Here is a 21,572-nt window from a genome sequence, read left to right as displayed (position 1 = left end):
ATTTGTTTCAGTTTGTCACTAGCAACTGTAATGCCCAGAAAAAAGTAAAGCTTGTCAGAGTAACTAGCAAGGTATTATATGGCCTGAGCAAATGTCAGGTCACATGGTTATCCGTTTTTTAATTACGTAATGATAGGAGTGAAATGATCACTGCGTGAATGTTACCTAATGCCACCACCAAACTAGATAACTGATGAACAACTCCTAGGGTCTATGGCTAATGCTGGCTGTATGCACTGATATCACGATATATGTTATTCATCCAACACCAAATCAATGAGTTTGTTATCAGGCATGCTGCAAATGTGGTCTGCAGTTGTAGGTTGTCATCCTGTGTGTGCTGTTATCATCTGACCATACTAATAGGTGTGATGTGGAATTATGGTGCCCAGAGCAAGAGAATTCCAAAGCACCCCCTCAACCCTCAAGTACTGAAGTGTCGGAGGGCATGCCCAACATGGGGGAAAGTTTAAGAGCAAAAAAACAGTAGGGGCAGTGTCATACTGGGGCATAATGGGCCCACTGGGGTAATCCATTTGTATGAGACAATGATACAGTGTGTGTGTGTGTGTGTGTGTGTGTAATGGCTAGCTGTATACCAGTGTAACTATGGCTCTCCTGCTATTTTGGAACTACAAAATCCAGCCTGCCTTCTGGCAGGATATGCTGTGCTTTATAGTTCTACAACATTGAAGAGCCAGAGACATTGATAAATGTAGAATGTCACTGACTGAAAGCCCACTTATCTTGCAGCTTGTATTCTGGTCTGACTGCTTTTCCTCTATAGCCCGTAGCCCGGAGCAGTGCAGTGGAGTGGAGTCCATCCACATTGTAAGCTTGTATTGCTATACAAACTAGATATGGTATGTAATTGCTGTTATTTTAAGGTGTCTTACTGTACTAATAAAGACACGACTCAAGAACTATATTCAAAAAAATGATTTATTGATTAATTTTGATACCGCTAGTCTAAACTAGCATTATCAAGATGGCCAAGAATCTTGAAGAATTTAATTTCTATTAAAAGTGATCCAGTTAAAAGGTATTAGGACCTATTTACCATTACAGCCCCTTCGAGGTGATATGTAACATGTAAAAAATAATTTATCGCCACAATTTATTAAAAAAATATCACAATGATACTCAGCTTCCCCAGAGATACTGGCCCAAAGAGGTAAGGTTAACCTACAACTTTACCAGGACAGACTTTAAGCAGATTCGGGTTTCCTTTTCACTAAAGTGGGGGGGAAATAAAAAAGGTTTAAAAATTGTTGAAATTTAAAAAAAAAAATTAAAACCTTTATACATATCAAGGAATAAAGCATTTTTTAAATGACTAAATGATTTTAATAAGATATTTATTAACAGATATGTATTGTAGTAGTACAAATAATGCTATAATTCTTTGCAATTTAAATAGGGAAGCCTTTGCTGGCAAAAGCAGGTGAATCTTACCACCGCTAAGGTTCTCACTGGTGATAGGGAAAAAAGTATTAAAATCAGAAGATTGTGCTTACCTGCTATACTAAGGTTGGTCCACATTGCTTCTGATCAGTAGCCAGCAAGTACTTCAGCAGAAAAGTAGGAGGAAGGTAAGGGATTAAAGAGGGGGGAGGTTAAAGAAGGGGGTGGCAAGAGAAGGTGCAGGGCAAGAGGAAAAGTGGGGTGTTAGGAGTACAGTTGAAAAGTGGGTGGTGGAAGCAATGGAAGAAGATGATGGGGGATAGATATGATGAGGTATAAATGGAGACACGCAAATGGTAGAGAAAAGACAGGCAACCACATTATAGAGATAGAGACATACAAACACAAAGTGAGACAAAGAGAGAAAGATGGGGCGATAAAAGTGAACATATAGAGTTAGAGGCAGACACACACAGAGGGGTAAAGGCACAGGTACATGCATAGAGAAGACATAGATGCACACACACAAGAAAGGGAGGGTACAGACAATCATGGGGTATATAGGGACACAAACAAAATTGGAAACACAGAAACAAACACAATGGGGAGACCGAGACAGGGGTTATAGAAACATACATGATGGGATGGGTTGGGGAGGGAGGAATGCAGGCAGCCTAACAATTAGGGCAGCAGGAGGAGGAGCAGAGGTGCTCATGATCCAAGAACCTAGTGGAGGGAGAGCAAAGAGGTCAGGGGATGTGCATGTTCACTGTGCTCAGGAGAAGGCTGCCCCCATGGCTAAACAGTGGCTCCATGGTGCTTGTCCAGGAATGGGGTGGTCCTGCTTTTGTCTGCAGCATTCATATGATGTGGAGATGTCATTTCTATGCTGGTCCAGCTTTCTATTACTAGTTAACAAAAGTGCAAATAGCCACCAGCCAATTTGGCCGGCGTCCCCCCATCCTCAGCTGCCTGGTCTATACAGTTGATCTGTACAGTTTGGCCACCCATGTGCTGTTCCCTGCATTTGTTCAAAGCAGTAGGATCAATTAGTGCACAGACAACTTAAATGTTTGTTCAGTAAAATGAAATCAAATAATGTTATTGGCTTTAACATTACCAAGCTAGTAAATAACCATAATTAATGATAATTAATGATAATTATGATTAATGACAAAATGTTTTTCACAGATATTTGTGATCATATTTTACATGATAAGCACCAATATAAAGCCAGTGCAGCTAGTTTGAAATACATATCTAGATACATTCTAATAGTTATATAGAATGTAGATACATTCTCTAGCACAGTGTTAGATACATTGTCTAGCAGAGTGTATATTATTTTTATTATTATTATTATTATTATTATTATTATTATTATTATTATTATTATTATTATTATTAATCTTTATAGAGTGCCAGATGAGGGCCATACAGAGGGCAAACAACAAGACAGTACATGGTATAATAGTACAAAACAGTAAACAAATGGCACTACAACTCACAACACAGCTACTGAGAAAATAAGGTATAAGTAATAAGCAATAAGAATAGGAAAGAAGAGGGCCCTGCTAATTAGGGCAGACAAATGATTGACACATGGGGTGAGCCAATGTATGGGGATCTGTGGACAAGAAGCAAGGGAGGGGGAGATGGAGGTTGAAAGAGGGTGAGGTATACTGCATGGTTATGTGGAGGCCTGGTAGCCTTTTTTAAACAGATGGGTTTTCAATGACCGTTTGTAGTTAAACAGGCTAGGGTATAGTCTGATAGAATGAGGGAGATTGTTCCAGTGAAGTGGAAGAAAGGCAACGTTAAATGGCCGACAGAACGGGCTGGAAGGAGTATGTATGGAGATGTGGTTGGAGATGTAGGGAGCAGTAGAGTTGGAGAGGATCTTGCATGTGAGGGTGAGGAGTTTAAAGTGGATTCTGTAGGGTATGGTGAGCCAGTGTACGGCATGGCAAATAGGGGAGGCAGATGTGGAGTGGTAAGAGAGGAAGATCTAGCAGCAGTCTATAGTTTAGACATGCTGGGAGAGGAAGGGTCTGATACGGGTGATGTTGCGGAGCTGGAAGCAACAGGATTGGACAAGAGATTGAATGAGAGGGAGGAGTCAAGAATGACAACTAGGCAGTAGAGTTGGGAAAGTGGAGTTAGAGGTGTTGTCAACATTTATAGAAAGAACTAGAGGGGAGAAGATTATTTATAGAGGGAAGGCAATGAGTTCAGTTTTGACCATGTTAAGTTTGAGGAAGCATAAGGACATCTAGAAGGAGATGGCAATTGGACACCTGAGAGAGAAGGAAAGGGGAGAGATCAGGAGATAAACTGTAGAGTTAAGTGTCGTCATAGAGGTGTTATTGTAGGCTGAAGGAACTTATGAGATCACCCAGGGAAAAGGTATACAGAGAAAAGAATAGAAGGCCAAGAACAGGGGTTTGGTACCTTATAACGATAGTGACAACACTGACTGTGAAGAGGCCGACATGATTGCACCGGAAGTGTAATCCACGACAGGCTGATAACACTGACAGGTTGAAAATGATACTAGAAACAGCTCCGATGAAAGAACATTCCGGCAGGCTACAATGACATCAGTTTCAAGTTCCCCATCATTATACTGACTATCACCGCAAGAACAGTCCCTTTGGGACTCCATTGGGAAGGATGAATGGGGGGTGGAGGAACCAGAGGGAGAAACAGAGAAGAAGCGATTGGCAATACAGGATGTGCATCATGAAAGGACGGTGTCAGAAAGGCTAATGTTGTGAAAGGTGTGGAGTAGGAGAGGGTGATCCAATGTGTCAAAGGCCCCAGAGAGGTCCAGGAGGATTAGCAGGGAGAAGTGGTCCCTGGATGTGGCTGAAAGAAGATTGTTGGTGACTTTGGTCAAAGGAGTTTCTGTGGAGTGGAAGGGGTGGAAGCCAGATTGGAGAGGATCAAGGAGGGAGTTGTAAGAGAGGGAGCTGATGAGACAGTTGTAGACAAACCACTCAAGTAATTTAGAGGCAAAGGGGAGAAGAGAAATGGGGCAGTAGTTAGAGAGTGAAGTGGGGTTAAGATTGTTTTGTTTTAAGAATATGTGAGAGATCATTTTTAAAAGATGAGGGTAAGATGCAAGTGAAGAGGGACAGATTGAACAGATGAGCAAGGTGGAAGCAGGTGGTGGGAGAGAGGGAGCAAAGGAGTTGAGAGGGAATGGGATCCAGGGGGCAGGTTGAGAGAGAAGAGCATAATATGAGACAAAAAAACTTCATCACCCATAGTGGGATGGAAGGAGCACAAGAGGTGGTGTCTGGAGGGAGTGCAGGATGGAATGATAGGGGTGGAAAAACAGCGATGGGAGGAGGAAATTTCATGTTTGATGGTCTCAATTATGAAATTGAAAAATAAGGAAAAGTCAGTGGCAGTTAGGGGACAATTGGAGGGCAGGAGGGGGTAAAGGAGTATGTTGAATTTGGCAAAAAGATGGAGGTTAATGGAGGACTATGAACAAATGAGAGACTTGAGGAAGGATTATTTAGCGAGGGAGAGGGCGGAAACTCTAGGATGAGAAGATGAAGGAAGTCTGCCATGAAATTAGATTTTGAAGGAATCGGGTAAATTTGGAGTACCAATGTTGGATGTTGGGATGTTGGGTTTAGAGCAGCAAAGGTGGACAGAAGAGGTGGGGGTGAGGGTTGTGTTGTAGAGGGAGACCGCATGGTTGGGAGTCCAGGGTGGATACAGGAGTTCAAGCGAAGAGGCAAAAATTGCAGGATCAAGTCCATTAATATTTCTTCTAGTAGTGATAGTAACAGATTTGCAGATTTAGGAGTGGGGGCTGCAGGACATAAGGAAACAATAAAGAGGAAGAGTGGGAAGTACAATGATGGTAAAAGACAAGGGAGTGACAGTGGATGGGGGAAGAGGTCCATTTTGAGAAGCCAAAGGAGGAAGAAAGGGCAAGAAGTCTGATGAATGCTCAGTCTGTGGGGTTGTCGATTGGGATGTTAAAGTCACCTAGGGTGATGGAGGGGTGGTCTGAGGAGAAGTATTGGGGAATCCAGGTAGCAAAATTATCAAAACATTGAGAAGTGGAACCAGGGGGCGGTATATGACTGAGACACGGAAAAGGATGGGGTAGAAGAGATGGATATAGTAGACTTCAAAGGAGGAGAATGAAAGGGGTGGCTTAGGTGAGATGACATGAAAGGTGTAATTGGGGAATGGGAAGATGCCCACCCTTCCACCTGGACATTCATCAGATCTGATGGAGTGGGTGATAGAGAGGCCCAAATAGGAGAGAGCAGTGAAGGCAAGAAGGTTACGAGAGTTGAAGATGAAGAGGTCATGCATAGATGGCATATGAATCTGGAATTCCATGGAGCACAGGAAAAAGGGAGAGAGGGAAATGTGGAGATATGACATTTGCTGGGTTGTTTGGTTCAAGGGGGTTGGCTGGATCTGGGATGGAGATGTGGGCAGGGGGTGGAAATGGGTATTAGAACAAAGGAGACATGGTAAAAGGCTAACGGAGTGGGTAGAGGAAGTGTGAGGATACCATCCTTAGCTGGGATAGCAGTTACCCTCTGTGGGATTCAACTCACTCGGATAGACCAAAGTATATCCAAAATAAGGCTTTATTATGACAGCACAACACCACAAGTCATTCACAAGATACAGGGTAATTGTTAGCTTGTATCCTCCAGCAGCCTCTTCCAGTCAGCATTCCAAAGTAATAATCTCAGTCTTTTTTCAGAGTCTTATCCTAACGTAATATTACCATATTACCACTACTGAGTAGCTAGACAGTTGCGGTGTCATCCAGCCTGGATTACTGGCTCACACATACCCTGTCCTGCTAGGGTCTCCTCCAGCGGCAACACGATGCCTGGCCTAGAGTCCTCTTCACTGATGTTTTGTACACCAGGATCCTCCAAACTAGAACAGCTCTCCCTATATTCTTGGCTGTATACACAGGGAGTAGGGCCAAATGTCTCAATCCTCCCCCTTACAGTTGGGGTCTATCAGTCAATACTTTAACTGTTAGGCATACTATCTCTGTTACCTTGATTATACAATGGGATTTTTTAGCTGGATAAACTAGACATGGGGTTACAGTATTACATCCGGGAATGACACTTCATACTTGTGAGAAACAAAAAGACGTTTAACACATTGTATCTGCCACATTACACAATTTGAGTCTGTGGTACATTTTGGTTCAATAACATTTATATTGTTACATGTTATCACATTTCTCAATGTTATTTCAGCCAGTATATTACTGTAGAGGCACATTTCATATCATCAAGTAGTTCTAACCTAATTACCTCTTAGATTACCTGTTGACCTAGTTAATTAATGTGGGCTGCCAGCTAGCTATGTCAACTCACTCAGACATTGTTCTGATTACAAACCAGATCTAAACCACACCTCATGACAATGGACATTTGAGACAAATGGTAATTACCTTAGCCCACTCAAGAAAAATTTATTCTGCTGTCCTGTTATTTTGACACAATATGGCAATATTCTTTCTATTTCTAATACATACAATATTGTATGTAATAGCAAGGCCAAAATGTACCTAATAGCATGAAATAATAATATACATAAAGCACAGATGCTCTGGTGTATATACTTAGATTGGGCCAAGGATTAAAAAATACATTAAACCGTGAGAAACAGGTGATGAATAAAATGTTCTCAGCCCAGTAGCACCCCATTTCTTGATAGGATGGATAGAAGAGGAGAGGATGGACCATCAAATGAGTGAGCGAAGGGTACAGGGGTATTACAAAGGGGATCAGGGGGAGAGAAGAAACACAACAATGTGTATGTAACTGACTGATGTGTGTGTAACTGACTGATGTGTATTTAACTGACCGACGTGTGTGTAACTGACGGACTGACGTGTGTAACTCACTGAATAATATGCACGAGACTGACTGACTGAACTGCGTAATACTGACTGACTGATATGTAGGTAATTGACTGACTGATGTGTAACTGACATGTGCATAACTGACTGACACTTCTTGCACATGAATACTCTCCACTGTTTGTGGGAAGGATTGCTGCTGTTTTCTACATACCTCCAATACCCCCCCCCCCCCACACACACACACACACACGCCTACCTCCAGACATCATCTGCCTGAAGTAATTGGATTTCAAGTCATCACTGCAAAATGCTAACTGGGAAAAAACAGACAAGTATTTACAAAAAGGATATATTTGATCTTCTAAGATACACTGGACCTCATTTAGAATTGCCATTATTTATGCCAAAAGCACAGGTGAAAAACACGTGGCATAAAAAAAATCCTCATTGTCAGCACGTACCTTTGCTCTTGGGGTAGGGCACCTGCAACAGATACACCTCTTTACAGGTGTATTTATGGCTGTCTCTACCTCTAAGTAGAGCATAAGCATGTAAACAAGTTCTTACTCCTCCCCTGTTCCGCCTCTCTAAACGTAAAGAGATACCCAAGTAGTTAGGGATACGCAAATAGTGTAATATGGATGTAGGTATACACTTTTTTTGTGTGCATGGGCAGTTCCAAAAAGCGTATTTTAGATTTAAAAAACAGGCCTTGCATCCTACTACAAATGAGCCCACAGTCTCTATGTAAGCTACAAAAGATGTCCATAAAGGTGGGCGTAGCCTTTAAAGAAGATTGACTACTTAATTTTGCTACTGCTTTAAAGCTGAAGACATCATTGTATTCCTTCTTTAGATTGGAAGTGCACACACATATCCATTCAGATTATCAGAATATTCACATTAGGAGGAGATGAGTGTGCTGATTTTCTGGAAGGCAGTGACATACCCACTCATGTGATTATATTAGTGAGGGCAGGGAAAGATGTGACAAGTGCGGTCATGATGTGAAGGGAATGGAGGCAAGCAAGAAGCTGCAGACTGAGAGTTTGAAAGTGCATAGAGCACAGTCCACAGAAGAACAGAGTAGAGAAACAAGACTTTTATCAAGCTGATGCAGGAAAACCGGTGTCAAGAACAGCTCTATATGAAACAAAGTTCACACTTTTAACTTGTTTTTATTCATAATAGGGAATGAACACAATAAAATACATATACTATGTTAACAAAATACACACATTATCAAAATGGGAATACAAGTAAGGGAAGGTCAAAGGGAAATACATATTAAGAAAATGCACGGACAATTTATTAACAGGATTTGCAGATGATATAATTGTAAAACTAAAATTATTAAAAAAAGATAAAAATTCTGAATATAAGAGTAATACAAGGATGAAATGGCATAGAAGGTAGTACCTACCACACCTGGAGGCTAAAGATCTCTTAACTTAAATTACTCTTAATAGAGTGCTATAAAATATATTTATATAAAATATATCCTTATTTCTTGTCTCTATGTATATTTATTGGATGATGTCATAAAAAGAACTATTATAATAGTCCTTTCATTCTTTTACACATCCCCTATTTCTATGTATTTTTCAGGATAATGTAATGGAAAAAAAACTATTATAAAGATACTTTCATTACTTAACATTAGGAACATGACTCAACTGCTTGAATGCTTGCGGAATCTGATTCTTTTATCTTATTTGCATAAAATGCCAGTGGCAAATGAGATGTAAAAGGTAGATAAAAAGGTAAATAACTTGAAAACTAAGCATTTCTGGCTACTGGCAGTTATTGAATCTAAATTTAAATTAAAGATGACAGACCAATGTAACTAAAATATTACCTTTATATATTGCAGTAGAGAGATAGCCACAAGTGAAATAATTACCATCGTATGGAAAATTAAGGTTTTCGAAGTCATTAATAACTTTGTTTGCATTGCGCGCACACAGTTCAATAATGTTTGCCAAGATAAAGAGAGATAAATATTCAGGTCTATTTTGCTGTACATTTGCATTTTTTTATTGAGTTTTAGCTATAGAAAGAATTAAACAACTGTTACTGTATTTATGTGACAGTGAAATATGCTCTTACAATACAGCATTGAACATTGAAAATATGTGCAGCAGAGCTTTACTGGGCTCATTTAAAACTGTGTTTAAAATGTAATCTGCACAATTGAGTTTGCTCACCAAAGTTGCAGCCATGAACTGAAATGTATCACATTGCTTCTGTTCTGTTTTGAAATTATGATGTAATGTGATCTATTTCCATGTTTGAGTGATGGCATTGCAGGATAATTACTTTTTTCTTGCAGTGAATTTTATTTGCTTGTGCTATTAGACAAAACGAGGCTGCCATAAAAAATAGAGGAGCTATAGCCACTGAACTAAGTAATAAAAACCTGCATCCGTTCTCAATTCTTATATAGATAAGCAAAATGTGCTTCCAAGTTCAGAAATGCAGTGTAAGTTTTCTTAGGGTATTAATGAAATATATAACTAATGCATTCCAATAAAAATCAACATTGACATGTATTTTTTAAATTAATCTTAGTAGTTGATTCTTGGGTAGATGATGTGCACAGCAGATGGAAATAATATACTTCATACTACTATAAACATCTAGGATGGTGCATTATAACTAGGGGAAATGCAGTGTAATGTAAAACGTAATTGTCTTGCATAAGGTCAGTAAAGATGTATCCTCATTTTTTTAAAAAAAAGAAAAGGGGGAAAGCTTCTTTTATTGTGTTGGATATATAGATATTGCTAAAAGCACAATGCAATAGCTCCAGCATTGTGCTATAAATGCAGCACAGTCAACATTTTTTTTCTCTTATGAGAGACAAAAATACTAATTTGTCTTCCTACTACTAAACTGTGATATATATTGCCAATAGATCTCAGAATAAAGCACATAGGAACCACTTATTAAATTGCTATGTTAGCAAAAAAATTGTGGTTGCACCCTTATGCTATTTTGTTAAAATCCATGTTACCTGAGTTGCCATGGCTAGTCATAATGTAAATGAATGGAACAATGTAGCCTAAGCTCACTTATATGAACCTATTATTTTTTTAGATGACAAATTATTTTGTACGGGTAGCATAATTGCCTCTACTAGGCTTTCACCCACCCAACTTTAACAGTACAATTAGCATGGAAGACCACATTGCTTCTCACCATGTTTCTGACTCTCCTAACTAGAAATAGGCACATTTATGTTGCTGAATTTTAATGAGTCAATATTGGTGAATTGATTTGCAAATTGGACTCAATTTACCAAATGTGGTAAATAAATAACACACAAGCAATCATCATCATTATCATTTATTTATATAGCGCCACTGATTCCGCAGAGCTGTACAGAGAACTCATTGACATCAGTCCCTGCCCCATTAGAGCTTACAGACTAAATTTCCTAACATACATAAACATAGACAGAGAGACTAGGGTCAATTGTTATAGCAGCCAATTAACCTACTAGTATGTTTTTGGAGTGTGAGAGGAAACCGGAGTACCCAGAGGAAACCCACGAAAACACGGGGAGAACATACAAACTCCTCACAGAGAAGACCATGGTTGGGAATTGAACTCATGACCCCAGCGCTGTGAGGTAGAAGTGCTAACCACTTAGCCACCGTGCTGCCCACAAGCAATAAGGTTGGCGGGAGGCCATTTTAGGTTTTTTATTCTTTCAGTCTGAGCAAATTACTACGATTCCTTACTTTTTAGCCAAATTGTATCTAAAACTTTTGAAAGTAATAGACAAGTATGTTTTTATGGTGTGTAAACATTTAATAGAATCATTTTGGATAATGCACTATGTGGAGCATTTTTCTCTTCTTTTGCTGTCTTTGAGATAAAATCCAGAGATCAATGTGAAAATTATTGAAGAGTTCCATATATGCTTTTACTTTGGACAAGAAGTCTCTTCTTATGTAAGTGTATTACCTAATGAAAAAGTGATTTATTACACATGGTGGTGATTAATTTAAATCTAATACCACACTGATGCTATATATGCATTGATCATAGGGAATTGTATTGACCTATGGTAATGTGATCTTTTTATTTTTTGTATGGATGAACATCGGTGGAGAACATAATACTAGGATAAATATTATTTTCCTATGAACTGAGAACTTTGAATTCGGGAACATTGAGGATATTGTACGGGACAATACTTTTCTGGACTTGAGTTGGATCGTTCTAGGAAGTTTCAAAGTGACTGTATGCTTTTGGAATTTATACTTTTGTTCATCTGTTGGAGTATAAGCGCCATACTTGTCTATTACTTTCAAAAGTTTTATCTATATACATACATAGATGGGTTGTATGCCAATAGACAGGGGCAGCTAAATATCAGTCAGCGCAGACATATCCATAATTTTATATAAAAATTGTATCTAAAGCCTACAAAACAGAATTTCTGGAGTTTCATACAACCCCTACTCCTAGCAGACTGAAAGATATTCTTTTTTTTTTGTCCTGTTTACTAAAAATAACCAGCTACGCACTTTCCAGTCTAATGGATTGCTAGAATAAATCTGTATTGGGTTTTGGGTGCAAGAGTGGAAGTTTCTGCTGATTACTAAAACTAACCAAACCATGCTGGTTTGTACAGGTGGTGGGTATGTATTTTATGGCAGAGCATGCTGCCCATTTTCTTTTTTTTTTGTGTAAACTGTTTTTATTGAAATCAATAAATCTGAAATACAGCAATAAGAAATACTGTATTATAGACCTAACAAACTTATCAAGTGAAACTTTTTTATTCTTAAAAAATGGGGAGGTAACAGGCAAAGGAAGAAGATGGAAGGCAGAGGAATCCTGTGCTCCTGATATCAGAGATAATGAGACTTAGATAAAATAACTTATATGTGTCCTATTCTTTGAAAGTTAGCTAACTAAATCAGGTACTGGTGAACACTATATTCTGTCTAATGCAGCCAAGGTGATATCGTCCATTTTCAAGTAGAAATCTAGTCTATGGAACCAATCCTTAACCAAAGGGTTGGTTAGTGTATTTATATGTTACCGGGATTACCGCCTTTGCTTCATAATTGATTCTTGTATGAGGAAATCGGGGTCGTAATTAGAATCCAGAAATCTGCACCCTGTGGCTTCCCCTTCCAAATATCATCTTCTAAGTTTTAATTATCCTCCAAAATAGTTTTAAGCATCGAACATCTCCACTAGATATGCCAAGAAACTAATATTGGGCTATCACAGTGCCAACATTTATCTGAGAGTCCAGGAAACATTTGACTGACTACACTGGGACATCTGTACCATTTAGTAATAACCTTATATTGAGTTTCCACTACTTAATGAAGCTTGGGTGAACTGAAACATTTGTTTTTCCAACTGTGGGGCGGCTAGTTGTATCTATATATCACGCTCCCACTTCTAGAGTGAATCTGGCTGCCCATTTTCTAAAGTTTTATTACATTTTTATTGTGTCCAGTAAAACTTTGTTAGTGGAAATTTATATTTATTTTTTATTTTGATAAACAATTATACATTGCTTATTACATTTTATTATATAAATATACATGTACATTCATTTATTATAATACTATATCAGTTATTATGCTCCCTAACAAGACCTTTTTAATAGAGATAGACAACTTGTTTCTGCAAAATATATGATTTGAGTAGGATTTTCTGATTTTTGGACTGACAAACAGGAAACTTGTTTACACTAATTTTGCTCAGTCCACTCTTGTACAAAAGACCAATTTGTATTTCAGACACATTGTTTAAATTAGGCTGCAATTGCAACTGTCTTGTATCTCACTGTAACTTACACTTGCATTAATACAGTTTTATCACTTGGCTTGTACACTATTATTAACTTTAACATGCATGGAAGATTGTCAGTTTATGGAAGCATCAATTAATCATATCTGAATGGTGAGGTGTGAGATACATGCCTAAAATAGTCTTCTTAAAAGTCAGCAACATGAATCTGTTAATATGCTTTCATAACTGTTTGATCATATGAGGTTTTTTTTCTTTGCAGTTGCCTTTGATGACCTACTTTTTTTTAGTTTCTTTAACTTCCTTAACCTTGCTTTTTCCTGGTCTATGATAATATGATCCCCATTGTTTCAAGGAAGGTAAAATGTGATCAATTTATTTTTGTACCTGTGCCAGCAGAAACTGGCATCATTTGCAGGTGCATGTTTTTGCTTCGCCAGCTTCTGGCAAGACAAGTACTGAAAAACAACAAGAGAACTGCAGAGTGGCTTTATGCACATTTTATTTATAATCAAATCTTACTTCTGGAAACCTGATCAAAGGAGACTAGAAATAGTTTTAGAGATACATTTTAATGATGGTCTTTAGTATGTGCTGTAATGCACATGTATAGGAATATGCCAAAAGGCAGAGTAACTGATCAGATAATAGAGTAGTACAAAAATAAAAGGACGTATGTATATAATTATTCATAAGAATATGGGTGTATTCTTACTTAGATGAGGTAAGGACCGTTAAAGAAGACCACTACTAAATAATACTTTTCCAGCATTTCTAGTGTATTTGTAGTTTATTCAGTACCTGTGACCAAACTATGATACTGCTATTTGTTTAAAGCCTGTTGCGTACTATGATGAGCAGTGACACATGTAGCCTGCAAAGGAAAAACAGAATTGATGCAATTTAGTGACATGCAATTTACTGTCCAGCTGCTGAAACTGGATAATGTGGTGTGAAAAATAGAATTCTTTACATTAAAAAAAATAATTACATCACTTGGCCTAATGAAGGGCCTTAACCCAACCCTACATGATGGGAGTGTTATACTTAGCTGTCCACTCTAGTGCTGTGGGGCAGTAGGATAAATTAAAATCTAACGTAGTAATTAGGGCCCTTATCTAGTTCCGTCGAGTGCAATGTGGATAGTAGTCTAATCATGAACCAAAAACATATGTGAAAAAATAAACAAAAAAATCCCTTTTTCTAAGGGCTGATTGAACCACAGACCACAGAAGTTTGAAAGATTGTCAAACTTCGGAGTTCTAGTTGGTTGAACTATCGTTCAATTAAAAGTGATAGGAAAAGAACAATTGGCACAAACAATTATGTATGTATGTATGTATGAGAACAAAGCAGTTTTTATTTCAGAACACTAACACAAAACTCAAATCATAGCATACCAAGCTTTTCCAACACCAGCAACTACTTAAGGAAAAGGGGATTATCTGCACCAGAGTCATCTAAACAAATACATCTTTATACATTTTTACAAATAATATGTCACAAAAAATATATTGATCTCTTGGGGTGCTCTCCCAGAATGATAGAGCAAAGAAAAAAGAAGGAAAAGATTCTAATAATCTAGACACATTCTATCTATATATGTTTTATGGAGATGCAATACTATATTTAGATATGGGTATTAATAAAATTAAAATTAATCTTTATTTCACAATTTTAAAAGAACCATTATAGAAAAACAGTTCTGTATGTGTCCAAGTGAAAAAGTGGGAGAAAATAGAAATATTGTGTGATATAGATTAAAACCAATAATGGAAAGAGAATTCTCCCACAGCTATCCTGATTTCTATGCACCAACAACTACATAGTCAGAATTCTAAAGAGAGGTATACTGGAAGAAGATTTCATGCAAAGTCTACATATTTTATCTTCCATTTGTGATGTTGAATAATAACCTAGGGCAAATTATTTTGCTGTAATGTTAAATGCTGATCATTGGTTTTGCAAGCAATTGAAAGGGAGAGGTTTGAAAGGGGGGGGGGTTATGCAGTGTAATAAATGGGCACTCACAATTAAGCATATGCCCTCCCCATCACTACACCAGTAAAGTTCCATGAGGAGAGCTGTCGGTACTCTATAAAGTGCAAAGACACAAATAGTCACTGTGAAACAGTCTACTGACAGCCCACCTCCAGGAACTGGGGATCACTCTTGGCAATGAGAGGTGGCAATGCACCCTTATCTGTAGACAACCATGCATCTACTATGTCTGTAAAGTTTAAATTCTACAAAAAAATGTTCTCATATTATCCTATAGGATTTGTATATTTTTCAGCTGTAGAGAATAATCTAGGTCATTGAGAATTACTGTGTAATAAATCACAGTATTATTAAAAGTACTCAGCTTTAACTATATGCATGTGCTGTATTGTACAGTAAAAAATGTTCTGTCATAGATAAATGTTTATGTACACAGACATGCTTGTGCAAGAGGGACAAGTACAAGAGAAGAAATATATAATCCTTTTTTGCTATGTTTGCTTGGAAGAAAATTGGTATGTTTAATTTGTGGTTGAAAATTATATATCCATTTCTTACCTAAAACTATAGCAAATGTAAAAAGTCTACACAGAGGTGTTTGTGATGTAAAGCCGGAAAGCAAGATAAATCATGTCGGATCTTTTTCACCTTTACTGTGACCTTAAAAAAAAAATAGACATTTTTGGGGGTAAAAATAAAAATAAAAAAGCCTACAGTACCCTGGTTCCCATGAGTGTACACACTCTTTCATATTGGGGCGGTAGCTGTGTTCAGAGGAAACCAATCACATTTAATGTAATTAGCATAAACCTGCAAGCAATGAATGTGATTAACCAAATGAAGATCAACGCATTGAAAGGGTACTTGTAGTTTTTTTAGTTGCATTTTATTTGGGCAGCCATGGGCCACAAAGGGCTTTCTAGACATCAATGGGATCTCATTGTTAAAGTCCTAATCAGGAAAGAGGTATGAAGGAATATTAAAGGCTTTACATATACTATGGAACACTGTGAAGACTATCATCATTAAGAGGAGAAAATGTGGAACAACACAGACCTTTTTTATGATCAGGAGGTTCTTCCAAAGTTGAAGACAGGACAAGGAGAAAAAACATCAGGGAGGCTACCATAAGGAGTATGACATTAAAAGAACTCCAGGAATTTCTGTCAGGAACTGGCAGGGCCGGATTAAGGGAATGAAGGCCCCTGGGCTAAGGGCGCCTCCATTCCCCCGTGAGGCCCCCATTGTGAGCTGCCCCCGTCCCCCGTGAGGGCCCCCCCCCAAGCGCTTACCTGTCAGTCCAGTCCTCCGTCCCCGGCGCGCTGTAAGCTCCTTACTGAGGAGATCTCGCGATAGTTCACTCGCGAGATCTCCTCAGTAAGCAGAGTACTGAGCGCCGGGGACGGAGGACTGGACTGACTGTGCTCAGCAGCATTGATCGGGCTGGGGGCGCCCCCGCCCCCGGACCGATCAATAATGCTGCTGCGGACTTTGAAGGGCCCCCTGGATGCCCGAAGCCCCTGGGCTATAGTCCAGTTAGACCTCGGGTTAATCCGGCCCTGGGAACTGGTCACGTGAATGTGACATTCTCGCATGTCCTAGAAAAGTCTCAGCCATTGGGTAGTGTGGCAAGACAGAAAACATTTTGCACCAAAAAGTAACATCCAAGCCCATCTAAACTTTGTAAAAAAAATACATTCAGTCACCCCAAACTATATGGGAAAATGTCTTGTGATCTGATGAGACCAAGGTTGAAATTTTTGGCCTTAATTCTGAAAGTTATGCTTGGCACAAAGACAACACAGCTCATCACCCAAAGAACAACATACCTACCTGTGAAGCATGGTGGTGGCAGCATCATGCTTAGAGTCTGCTTCACTTCAGCTGGCACAGTGCCTCTAGGATAAAGAGCATAATAAATTGCTCCAAATATCAAGACATTTTGGCACAAAACATGCTGGCCTCTGCCAGAAAACTGAAAATGAAGAGAAATTTCACCTTCTATACGATAATGATGCAAAGCACATATCCAAGTCACTCAAGGAATGGCTTCAGAAAAGGAATATCACATGAAATAGCCCATACAAAGTACAGACCTCAATCACATTAATAACACAAAAGTCCCTGGGCCTGAGTCATTAAGGAGGAAAAAAAAGGAAATTTGATCCTGAACAAAACCATATTACAATGCAAATTAGTTTATTATTTTGCACATAAAGAAGATACCAATTTTTTTGGGCATGTAGCACACAAATATTTGATCACTTTATTTTTACAGTGAAAATGGAAAGTTGATCTAGGACATGCCCTAACCCAACTATAAATTTTAAATTTATCTCCCCCTCCAATGTAACATGGTTTTGCCGAGGGGCAAAGTTACTCCTTTTTTTTTGCTTTGCTCTCCTTAATGATTCAGGTCCCATGTGGGCAAAGTTGACAAAGACTTATTCAAGAAGACTCACTGCTATAGTAAAGGCAAAAGGTGCTTCCACAAAGTATTAGTTTAGAGGTAAATAAGGGTATGTAGATTTTTCATGACCACTGTATGTAAGTTATTTTTTAGTCACGGGATCTCAAGAAATTAATCTCTTAACAGAGTTGTTTTGTTTCCAATGTGTTCTGTTGCAAAAGGAAATTTCACACACTGTGGTGCACTGATCTCCTTCAGTCATGCAATACTGCAGTTTAAACATCTCGCATGAATTTCTGGGGATCAATCTTCTCCATAGATTTAAATGAGATGAGCGATTAGTCACTTATTGAGGAGATTTTAGGTGACTCTGGGTAGGAAAAGTCCATTTAAAGAGAGAACACAAAAAGTTATTTTCTTTCTTTGTGACATTAATCTCAAGCATACCCTTTCGTAAAGTCCTATTGTGTTTTCTCATGGTATTAATAATGACATTTAATCGCAGAGGTTGCAAATCACTTGAGTAGCTCTAGCCTAAAACAAAAAAAATCATTTAGTATCGTAGAGTAGAATAATTTAATCAAGTTGACATATTTATCTATAAGAGTCTTGCATACTAGTTAAGTCTTTCCTTGTGATATTCCATACTTCAATCAATTGGTCTATTAGTAATAATATACTAATTAGTGTTTTCTAAGGTAAAGTTCTTGAACCAGAATGAGAGAACCTAGAGATAATATTTGTATCTCTAAATATCTAAGGATGTTTACTGCAAAAATATTTTCTTCCTGTGGACTATTCTTCTCTAAAACAATCCTATGTGGTACTATGTTCAGGCATAAATAGGATGATGATGATGATATGATTTCTAAACATTACATCTTGTACAAAATAGCTCTTGCAGCCAAATATGTATTGTGCACTAAGGATTCAGTGGGGTCATTTATGAATATAATACAGCATAGTACAGCACAAAATATGTTTTCCTTTGTTATGAAGTCATGTGATTTTTGCACACATCGTACCTACTTTTACACCGCTGCATTTTGTTTGGCATATTGCAAAGTTGCATTTGTTTCCTCTCAGTAGAGATGGACTAGCATACCTTATATATTCTATCTAGACCCATGCTTTCTTCTCTACATAACTAAAATGTGATTGTGTTATACTATTACATAGTACATGTATGACAGCGGGTGGAGAGGTTCTGATTTTAACAACACATCAGAGGTGATGTTCCTTGTTTCTGTTAAACGCTCATCATAGTGAATAAGATAAAATAGCCTCCAGTAAGGAAAATATTACAAACTTTCTGAGTATGACATACCATATAAGGGCTCCCCCAATGTAACCTAATCTAACCTTACTGTAGTGAGCTACTTGGGATCTGAATGAGGGGCGAATGAGCATTAATTTGGTAAAAAATTACATTTAATGAAGGGAAAGGTCCAAATGTTTAAGTAGACAAGTCTTAGACTTGACTTTTTTTTACTTCTGACAAAGAGGAATCACAGACCACAAAGAGCCATATTTAAATGGTAAAACAATTTGCCCATCGGTACATGGCACAAAAGGTGCAATTGTGGAAATCCAGAACAACAGAGTTAATGAGACAAGTATCATCAATGAGTCAACAGTAAAACCACAACTCTTCATGATTACAATGCCTCAAAATTAGTTCTTAATAGTTGATGGATTGATCAAACTAGACCAAATTTGTCATTTTTAACATTTCTATTATTATTGTAAATTTGTAAGGCGCCACAGTGCTCTGTAGCGTCGTACAATAAGGAAAACAGGCATGCCTAAAACAAGGACATACAAGGCAGACAAAATAAATGCAGACATGAAAACAAAAGGGTACAGGACTCTGCTCATTAGAGAGCTCACATTATAAGTGGAAGAGGGCACAGCTGAAACAAGAGGATACCATTTGATGTGTATGTTATTAAGTAAGATAAATTAGATCTATCCCCATAAAAACTTTTTATCTACATTATCCACTCTCTCCTTTCTGCCACTGACACTGCAAATGACAGAATAAATAGATGCAGTGATTATTTAGTAGTAATTTAAAAAAGAGAGATTTCAGAGAGAAGAATGAATAAAGGTAATGCTAGTTGTTCTTTCCTAATTGTTACCTTTCTTATCATCATCATCACCATTTATTTATATAGTGCCACTAATTCCGCAGCGCTGCCCCATTGTATGACAAATTTAATTATTTTGTACAAGTAGCATAATTGCCTCTACTAGGCTTTCAGTACAATTAGCATGGAAGACTACATTGCTTCTCACCATCTTTCTGACTCTCCTAACTAGATATAGGCACATTTATGTTGCTGAATTTTAATGAGTCAATATTGGGGAATTGATTTGCAATTTGGACTCAATTTACCAAAAATTTGGTAAATAAATAAATAACACACAAGCAATCATCACCATTTATTTATATAGCACGACTGATTCCGCAGCGCTGTACAGAGAACTCATCCACATCAGTCCCTGCCCCATTGGAGCTTACAGTCTAAATTCCCTTACACACACACACACACACACACATAGAGAGATAAACTAGGTTCAATTTGATAGCAGCCAGCAACCTACTAGTATGTTTGGTATAATCAATGGAACTCTCACAGGTTGGCCACGCCTGATTTAAAGCTTCCTTTTTTAAAGTACTAGGAAACCCCCAGCAGCATAGCAATATTTGCTATAATATGGTAGGGAGCATTGGCAATACCCGGCTAAAGATGTCATTCAAGGCTAGAATGTTAAAACCTTATTGCTGCTCACTCTCTCTGGCTTTATCATGGTAAATGTTGCAATATTGCTGAGTTTTTCCTACCCCTTTAAACTGTTTGATATTCAGCCATAATACTTCATATCATTACTTTAACACATACCAAAATGTTACAACATACTCTGCAGATATAAATATATTTGAAATTGGAATGAATATGTTGTGCAGTTAAGTACTACACATTTATAAAGGAAGATTAAACTGCAAAATTGGTTATTGTAATTAAAGCAGATTTCAAATGCTATTAAAAGTTCTAGCGCTGTATTCTAAATCAACAATGATCAAGGAGAGAAAGCTTAAACTATGTTGGTTGAGATTATGTAATTAAATGAGAACAAAATATAATCATAAATAAAAGTAAAACAAAGACAATTGTTAAATTGTTTAATTAGATTATTATCATGATGCCAGGACATTTTAATTAAAGAAATAAAAACCTATCCCTTAAACTAAGTTCTGCTTTAATATCACCTTATCTTTAATTAAGTTAGGTTTTAATATAACTTCATCAATTTCAAATGAAATATATTATTGATGGATAACTTTTCATTTGACAATGTTTTATGTTTTACAGTTAAATTTTTATTAGCATTTAACTGTCTGCTGCTTAAGTGTGTTTATTATACTGTTAGCAGGATATTGACTAGTTTGAGGCATGTCACTGCAAAAGCTTGCAAAGAAAATTATGTATATATAGATAGATAATGTATACATAGATAGATATAGATATGTATATGTACATATATATATATATATATATATATACATAAATATATATATCTATATCTATATATATCTATATATCTATATCTATCTCTCTCTCTCTCTCTCTTTTTATATATATATATATATATATATATATATATATATATATATATATATATATATATATATATATACAGAGCCACTTTATTAAGTACACCTTTTTAGTAATGGGTAGGACCCCCCCCCCCCACCCCACTTCCTTTCACCCCAGAACAGCCTGAATGCTGTCTGCTGCACATTCATGCTACAAAACTCCCATTCCACCACATCCCAGAGGTGATCTATTGGATTGAGATCTGGTGACTGTGGAGGCCATTGTGGCACTCTGTGACTGTGGGACACTGAACTCATTGTCTTGTCTGTTGAACCAGATTGAGATGACAGGTAGACGGTGGCCATAAAGGGATTTTCATGGTTAGCAACAAGAAGCGGTTCATCTGACCAGGCAATGATTTTCCAATCTTCAACTGTCCAGTTTTAGTAAGGTATGCACACTGTAGCCTCAGTTTCCTGGTCTTACCTGATAGGAG

At 37.6% G+C, this 21,572-nt stretch overlaps 1 protein-coding gene across 24 annotated transcripts in view; it reads left to right on the top strand.

The window, feature by feature from the left end:
• Window positions 1-21,572, top strand: part of PTPRD (protein tyrosine phosphatase receptor type D) — a 1,423,918-nt gene that overhangs the window by 262,043 nt on the left and 1,140,303 nt on the right. The gene's annotated exons all lie outside the window — the stretch shown is intronic.

Source organism: Mixophyes fleayi, chromosome 1, assembly GCF_038048845.1.
Source record: "Mixophyes fleayi isolate aMixFle1 chromosome 1, aMixFle1.hap1, whole genome shotgun sequence".
Lineage (NCBI taxonomy): Eukaryota > Metazoa > Chordata > Amphibia > Anura > Limnodynastidae > Mixophyes > Mixophyes fleayi.
This window is presented reverse-complemented; position numbering and strand designations above follow the sequence as displayed.